Here is an 8,672-nt window from a genome sequence, read left to right as displayed (position 1 = left end):
CATCTCCCTGCCCTCCTCTTGCACAGGATGAGGATGTTCACATAGTGAGGACCCTGGCCCCCTGTTGAGTCACTTTGTTAAACTTCTAAACTCAAATTGACACAATGTATCAAACATTACAGTATCCTTCAGGTTTATTCATGTTGTTGCAAATGATAAAATTTCTTTTTTAAAGGGTGAATAGTATTCTGTTGTCTTATAAGTACTACATTTTCTTTATTCATTCAGCCAGGCTGATGGACACTTACGCTGATTCCACAACTTGACTATAGTGAACAGTGCCACAAAGGACATAGGCATACAGATACCTCTCAGTCATGCTTATTTCAAATCTTTTGGGTAAATACTCAATAGAGGAATTTCTGGATCCTATGGTACCTCTATTTTTAGTTTTAAGTTTTAAATAAGCTTCCACACAGTTTTCCACAATAAATTTATAGTTTACATTTCCACTAATAGTGTACAAATATCTCATTTTCTATCCATCCTTTAGAGCATTTGTTGTTAGTCTTCATGATAATTGTTGTTCCAACAGGTATGAAGTGATATCTCATAATTTTAATGTGAAATTACTTAATGAATGGTGACACAGCATTTTTCATGTATCTGTTGGCCATTTTAATATCTTCTATTTTTACTCAGGTTCCTTGTCCATTTCAAGTAGAATTATTTTTTATGAGTTTGTTTGTTTGTTTGTTTGTTTGTTTTTGTAACAAGGTGTCGCTACACAGTTCAGGCTATGAAGTCCCAATGTAGTTCAAACTTAAATTCAAATTCCTTATTTGTTTTAGTCTAACTGTGCCTAACAAACACTGCACATAGACACTCTCCAGGATAAATCATATAAACACCAGATAAATCTTAACAAATTTTAAAATGTTAAGATTATATCAAATACATTTTCTGATTACAATGGTATGAAATCTCCATTTCTGGAAGAAATTTCAGAATGTTTACAATCAGAAAATTCACCAATGTATGGAAACTAAACCACATTCTCCTAAACAACAAATAAGTCAATGAAAAATTAAGAGAGATTTCCAAAAATATCTTCAAACAACTGAAAGTACAAATACAACATGCCAAAACTGGTAAGATGTAGAGTTAACAATTCTGAGAAAAGTCTATAGCAATAAATGCCTACATCAGAAAAAAAAAAAGAAAGATCTCAAATAAAAACTAAACAGCGTGCCTCAGGGAAATAAGAAAAAGTTAACAAACTAAGCCCAAGGTCAGGAGAAAGAAAGATCAGAGAATCAGTTAAGTGAAGTGAAAATTTTGAAGTGATACAAAAGATCAACAAAACTAAGCCTGACTTTTTTTTCTTTTTTTGGTACTGGGAATCAAACTTGAGCTTGAGTTTGTCAGGCCGGCGCTTATGCCACTGAGCTAAATCCCCAGCCCAAGAACTGATTTTTGAACCCTTTACCTAGGCTATCAGAAAAAGGTAGAGAAAGGAATCAAATAAAATCAGAAATGAACATGGAAAGATCATGACTGATACCACAGAAATACAAAGAATCATGAGACCACTCCCCAAGTCCCCACCTCCATCGGGTGGGCATCGGTGGGCCACTGCCCTGCACCTCTCCACCACCCCAGGAAGCTCGAATCAGAGGAACCCAGGTGCCCAGCCCAATCCCCTGGCCAGGATGGGCAGCCAGTGCGGGAAGCGCCCGGGACTCCGCAACCAGCTGATTCAGAGGAACACAGGAAAACACCAAAACGAAGGAGTGAGGTATGATCTTAGCCTCCAGCCCACCCAGAACAAGTCCAAGAGACATAGAAACAAAAGAAATCAGAAGTCACACACCTGAAATGACAGCTACTGAAGTAAAGAAACAACTTAGGGTTTATATTGTTTGATTAACTTTGCACTCCTGTATCTGGTGGTCTGAGCAACTATTCAGAGTATAACAATGTACCAGATAGTAACTAACTACAGTTGATTTCCTACTGCCTTGTTTTTGAAATCCAAGATCATTCTCATTATTTTGTTTCATTTTATCATTTTGTTTTGTTTTATTCTCTTTCAAATAGAAAAAGAGGAATTTTATCATTTGCAACAACATAGAGAAACCTAAAGGACATTATAGTAAGTGAAATAAAGTACACAGAAAACCAAATACCCCTTCTTCTCATTTACACAGTGTGTGGAATCTAAAATAATCAAACTCGCAGAAGTAGGAATGGTGGTTACCAGAAGTAAGGCAATAGAGAGGAATAAGGAGGTGACAGTGAATGGATACAAAGTGTCAGGGCGATGAGAGGAACCAGCGTGGGTATACTTTTTCCTTTGAAGTACATTGCTCAGCAATGTAGTGCAAGATCCAGTATTGGCTTTCTGGGTCCGACTTGTTGCACTTAGATATTGTCCTGAAGGTCCATTCATGTTATTGCACAAGATAAAATTTCTCTTTTTAAGGGATGAATAGTATTTTGTTATGTATAAATATTACATTTTCTTTATTCATTCAGCATTTGATGGACACTTTGATTCCATAACTTGGCTATTGTGAATAGTGCTACAATGGACACAGGCATTCAGAGTTCGACATACAGATGTCAAAATCACTAAAAGACTAAATTTCCAGTCATCTCACCACAAAAGACACAGGTATGATCAAAATAGGTAATGAGTGTTTAAATAAAAATTTATTACAGTGAAAGACACATTTCCATTAATCCTTCTCAAAATACTCCCTGTCTTTCATGGATATCTCAGTATCCTGAACTGAATCAAAATGTTTATAGTAATGTCTGTCAAATACAAACATCATGATGTGTCCTCATCCTCCTTGTTCACCGGAGCAGGCACAATGCATCTTTGACTCTTCCTCAAGGTCAATATGACCTTGTAAGATAAACATTTTTAGTTGATTGAGGGTATCAAGGCAGTTAAGACTGTGCCACTGAAGAAACGCACAGAAAGTTCTTCTAGAACTGCTTCAGAAAGCAGTCAAAATGATGGGATAAATATATTTGAAGCCAGGGGGAAGACTGGGAGGAGATTAATGGCAACATCTCTTTTATTGTAATATATTTTTAAACATTTTTCATATTCTTACCACACCACATTTTTATACAATGACTGTTCATAGCCTTGATTTAATTATTCCACGGTACTCAAGTCATAACATCACTTTGCATTCAATAAATATTCTGAAAGTTTAAAACTTTAAGAATTTTAAAAGCAGAGTGAAATCAGCTTAAGTAGGTTATAAGAGAAAAGATGGAAAAAGAGAAAAAAAAGATTCTCCCCTACAAGTTAGAGATGTTTTCAAAGGGCAGAATCTAGTTTAGTGATAAGAAGGGAACGACTCTTCCATCAGAAGACTGAAAGGACAGGTCCACCTGGGAATCACACCAGTGTAAAACCTGAAGGAAGAAAGATCAGGGGGCCAAGAGCAGAGAGAGCTGGCAGCATCTTTGTAGCCAGAGGACCATGGAAGATACGCAGAAAAGTCAGTTTAGACTAGAATGTAAAGAAGGTTATTTCCAAATCTGTTTCTTTCTCAGCACTAACACATTTCAAGAACAATAGCTGTTCGTTTATTTATTTATTCATTCATTCATTCATGCATTTTGTATTTATTCATTCTTCTAACTCCCAGAATGCCAGTATTGTCATCTAGTTGGTCTTCAGAAAATTAAGGTGGAAAATAATATGACACATTTTATTATATGGAATTATTCTAAAATTAATCTTTGTGAGGGCAAAAGAACCACACGCATAATTTTTTTATATTGGGTGTGAGCTTGAAGCACTAATTTCAGTTCTTAAATAGAGCTACCTTTATTATTCAGGAAAGACCAATGTATAATATTGGATAAAGACCGCATTTATTAGTAAGCACTTCACTTAATCAGCCTGATAGTTACTCGTGGCCTGACAAGTGCTTATGAATTATGGCATTGCTTTTGGCAAAACTATTTATCTGTGTGACACGATATGTCACTTTTGAACTTCAACTTGACATCCATAAAATTACATTTTCATCAAACTGAAAGATCAAGCTTTCTGTGCTGACTCACTTGGGTCAACATTTTGCAAATGCCTAGATTTACCACTTGAACCATAAACCCTTTGTGAATAATTTTGTGCACTGATGTTTGATAGCCTAGGGCACAGATCATAATTCCTGAGTAGAAGAAGAGAAGTCAAAGCAAAATGCATTTCCTTTCTGCATACAGGATGACTTACTCCAAAGCGTGTTATCATTAAGTCATTTTAAAATCACTGAGTAAACACTAACTTTGTTGTGTTTTTCAGGAGCTCAAACAGCATCAGCAGTACATTATTGTTTAGGAATTAGGAAATTATATTACCTCCACTGCCAGATGATTTCCCTGGTGTAATAGACACTAGTTGCATTTGGAGATAATTCTCTTCTTTAGGTTAGATCTCCTTTTAGATGCTTTAAAAATAAGCATTGAGGTAGAAATTTCAGGACTGGCCAAAAGACTTTGAGTTGAGTCATGAGGTATTACAGTTCTTGGCTTAGCATTGACCTGATTTTTTTTTTTTTAGATGAGCAAGCAGACCTCGACCACTCATCCTGGTATAAGTACATGTAGTTTACCCCTCAGACAACATGCTGGCTTGAAGGAATAATCCAGTGCCCTTTGCGGTCTCTGTGGACAGAAACATTTGCCTGTGGCAAACTCTGGTTATAATTAAGTTCTCCCATTAAAATAGTATTAAATGAGGCATGTTCCTCACTCATCTTTACCAATCTGTTATAAACAAAATAGCAGAACTATTTTTGGAAAAGATTTTTCACAGTAATTTTGCAAGCATAATAAATGTCATTTCGTGCAATGACAAACTTTGTCCTCTGATTAAGACGTATACTGGTTATGGTTATATTTATATAAAAACAATTTCTAGCTTCAAATTTTTTCCAAGAAAAAGCAAGAGAAACAATAAATATGGTGATAGCTATGATGACTTCACTAAAGGATACTGGAACAAATGGGAACAAGAATTCTCCTTACAGATGAAAAGTTTGATGCAAAACTTTGGAAAGTAATTGTCCTGGGAAGCACCTTAAATTAGAATGCTACTGACAGAACTGACAGGAGTAACCATAAAGGTGAGAGATTAGGTGCCTGAGCTTTGGTGGGTGGGTGGTTGCTTTGTTATACAGGTAGCATAGACTGACCTTGAATTTGTAATCCTCTTGCTTTAGCCTCCTAAGGGCTGAGATTACAGATGTGTGCCACCATGCTAGCAAAATGCCATTCAGGGAAAGAAAGTTACATTTTGTTTTGTTTTACTTTGCTTTGTTTTGCCTTGATTTTGTTTTGTTTTGTTTTGTTTTGTTTCATTTCGTTTCGTTTCAAACAGGGTGTCACTAACTTGCCCAGGGCTGGTCTCAAACTCATGATCCATCGGCTTAGCCTCCCTAAGTGCCAGGATTAGAGATACGTACTACCATTCCCAGCCTGATGGGGGTTTTACAGGTGAAGGACTGCTCAGGTCTTAAATAAAATGATACTGAATTCTTAGGAAGAGGTTGGACATAGTGTCAAATATTCAGCCCTTGAAACACTGTCTCACTGACAAGACTTATGATAAACCAGTTTAGGTAATATTCTTACAGACCCTATAGAATCGCAAATGTTAAAAAGTCAAGCTTCTAAATTAGGTGACTGAGAAAAAAGCTTTATCTCTTACGATATCTTCTGTTGCAAGCTAACAGAAAATTCATTTGTCTGGATTAAGTAGCAGAAAAAAATTGTTATCTCACTTAGCTAGAAAATCCAGGTATAAAGAAGACTTACCTCTTTAGCCTCGGGTTTGTGTATAGCAGGTCACTATAATCAGAAAGCATCACTCTTCTCCATCACTCTTCTCCACCCTTCTGAGGGTCAGCTTCGTCCTAAGCCTGCCTCCCTCAGTCTCACAAGTCGCTAGCAGATCTACCTGCTTCCTCCCTGAAGGTAAAGGGGCAGAGAGAAATTTTCTAGGCACCTCCCACAGAACTTGAGGTGGCTTCGTCTTGCACTGTCACTGGTGTGAGTTCCATGCCTATCCCACAACAAGCCAATATCGTTAGTAACCAAGGCAGAATCTGGTCAAGTATTAAACACTGAATGTAAGATTAAAATTTTTTCTCTTCTAGCAATCTAGTTGCTCCTTGTGCTCTCAGCAGGAGGTGCATAGCAAGAGTTCCTGAACCGACTCTGGAGGAATTAAAGTTCTCTCAACTCTACTCTACTATCCACTGACTTTTTCTTCCTTGCTTTTACTTGCACTAAATTTAGTTTGAGAAAAAGATTTCTTAACTGTGCTATGCTTAAGTGGCTTTGGATAATAGGCTACTTATATAAAAGATCTCTTTTTATACAGTTTAAGGATTTTTCTCTCACTTTTCAACTTCAGGCTAAGCATGACCTTTTAGTAAAGACCTTTACTAAAGCTTGCAAGAAGTCAACATACTCCAATGTTAAGTTTTCCTACCATATGCTATGTAATAATATCTCTGCCTTTGCGGACAAAATATCAGAGCTCTAAACTATAGAAGAACTTTGGTCAGTCAGTTGTTCCACTATTTGAAGTAAGAATATATAATTTTTTAGACTTTAATAGTGAGATGCTATTGCTGCCCACTTGTCTTCATGAGTTTATGTCACTTTTTTAGTGTATTTATTTAAAATGTCCATTAACAGTTGTAAGCACAGAAATAGTTTCTGACCATTTCAAACAAAAAAGAAATGTGTTGTAAAGTTCCGAGAATACATGTAACAACAGGAGGTTGGAGAAGTAAATACTATACTGTAGGAGTCGGCAGGGGCCTCCGAGTGGCTTGGGGGTCCCCATAATGATCTGCTTCTGTAGGTCCTTGCCCTCACTCTGGCCGAGAACAAAGAAGTGGGGCTCTTAGTGAAAAACGGGAGAGTCAAGACTGATGCAGTGCAGAGTGAAAGTTGATTTAAAGTGTAGCAAACCCAAAGAAAGCAGAAGAGCCATCTTAGCAGTTGAATGATGCTGCAGCACAGTGGGCACCCTGCCTGGGACCAGTGAGTGTGAGGTGTACTTTATACTTATAGGGGTACGTAAAATAACTCTGAAAATAACTGTTTCACTGATTGACATGGCATAGGTCAGTCGGGGTGTTAGCCTTTGTTTCTGAGAAGGGTACAAGTTCAGCACACAATAAATATGAGTAGCATTTCCATACAGCATAGCCTAGGGTATGTTTTCTCAATCACATGGTACACAATAAGCATGAGATGATTTTACAATCATCATCCACACATATGTGATAATTTTACAGTGTTGATCATCGGGTTTTGTTCCATGTTTTTCTCTATGTCCCCTTAATTTACTCCTACGTTGCCTGGACAATGATTGCTCTGGCTGATTCTTGCTGGGTAGAGGTGACATGAAGGGCAGGCAATACTGGCCAAGGAAGGAAGCTGCGGTGAAAGGAGGCTGATAGCTGCATAGCAGGTTCTATCTGTAGGATCGCCTGCATCTTGATAGCACTGATGCTGTCTGGTCAGAAGTGTGAAAGTGCAGGCTGTTGGGTTAGCGGTTTGCTATGATCCAGAGGCCATGTCTCTTCTACTTCCCATATTTATCCCTCCTAGGGATCTCAATAGTCCTACAATAGTAGATAAAACTTGATTCTATATTTTTTACAAAGGCCAAATACTACTGTGAATTGAATAAGATATAAGATTTGTTTCTTTCTCAAGGGGAAACAAAGAGGAGAAGGGAGTGTGAGCTCTTTCACCAGGGTTCCTTCTTCCTTTTTTCTCCATTGTCTGAGATATTGTCATCCTCTGCACCAGCATCAGCACTGAATCATTAGCACCACATCCAGGCTTCAGTCTGTTAAAGATGTGGTCTGAAAGTTGTGTACATTGACACTTACAGTTGAGTGGCCAAAATTAGTCACAAGGGAAGTCACAAAAATCTAATGGGCAGCTAAATGCCAAACCAACACTTGTAATGCATGCAGTTTGTGATCATTAACTGTGATATGTCCGTTTAATTTGAGTAGGGACTGCCTAGCAGATTAGGGAAGTTCTGGGTGTGTTTGTGAATGGTTGATATGTAGGCCAGAAAACTGAGAGGAAAAGCTCCACCCCAGACATGGGTGGCACCAACCAATAGGCTTGTCGCTTGGGTGGGATGAAAAGCAAAGAGGGAAGTGCTCCCCTTTCAGAGATCCTCCAGTCTTCCCCAGTGTGTTTGGACATCTGTCTCCTGTTACTCTGGCCTTCCAGAACAGACTCTTCAAAACTTTCCAGTGAAGATTCTTTGGCCTTCCAATGTAGATTTTTCAGCCTTCTGAAACCAATTCACACTAGTAACTCTATAGACAGCTTCCAGGCCTTCAACCTTTAACTGACTGGATCCTCCTAGTCTCTAATTACTAGACAGCCATTTTGGATTTTTCTACCACAGATAGCCTCTGTGACTCTCCACTTCTAATTTTGTAAGCCAACCTAATAAATCCTTTGTATAATTATAAACAAATATATTTTATGTTGATTCTGTTCCTCTGAAAACCCTAACACAAAATCTGTTTCTAAAAACAAAAATGGATATTTGAATATCTGCCAGACATCACCACCATAACCTAGAAAGTTCTGGATGAACAATTAGCAAGAAAAATGCTATCTTTTGAGTATGAATGGTCAACTAGTAGCTTCCC

The 8,672-nt window shown here is 37.8% G+C and overlaps 1 long non-coding RNA gene across 1 annotated transcript in view; it reads right to left on the bottom strand.

The window, feature by feature from the left end:
- LOC134477168 (uncharacterized) overlaps positions 1 to 6,080 on the bottom strand; it is a 51,419-nt gene extending 45,339 nt beyond the window's left edge. The window contains exon 1 of the long non-coding RNA XR_010049079.1: positions 5,788 to 6,080. This is a non-coding gene — a long non-coding RNA (uncharacterized LOC134477168). The remainder of the gene's footprint in view (positions 1 to 5,787) is intronic.
- Between the last annotated feature and the right edge of the window lie 2,592 nt (positions 6,081 to 8,672).

The sequence above is a fragment of the Cavia porcellus genome, unplaced genomic scaffold (assembly GCF_034190915.1).
Source record: "Cavia porcellus strain 051 isolate PalLab524CR breed Dunkin Hartley unplaced genomic scaffold, mCavPor4.1 scaffold_8, whole genome shotgun sequence".
Classification (NCBI taxonomy): Eukaryota; Metazoa; Chordata; class Mammalia; order Rodentia; family Caviidae; genus Cavia; species Cavia porcellus.
The sequence above is the reverse complement of the archived record's forward strand: the minus strand, read 5'-3'. Positions and strand labels throughout refer to the sequence as shown.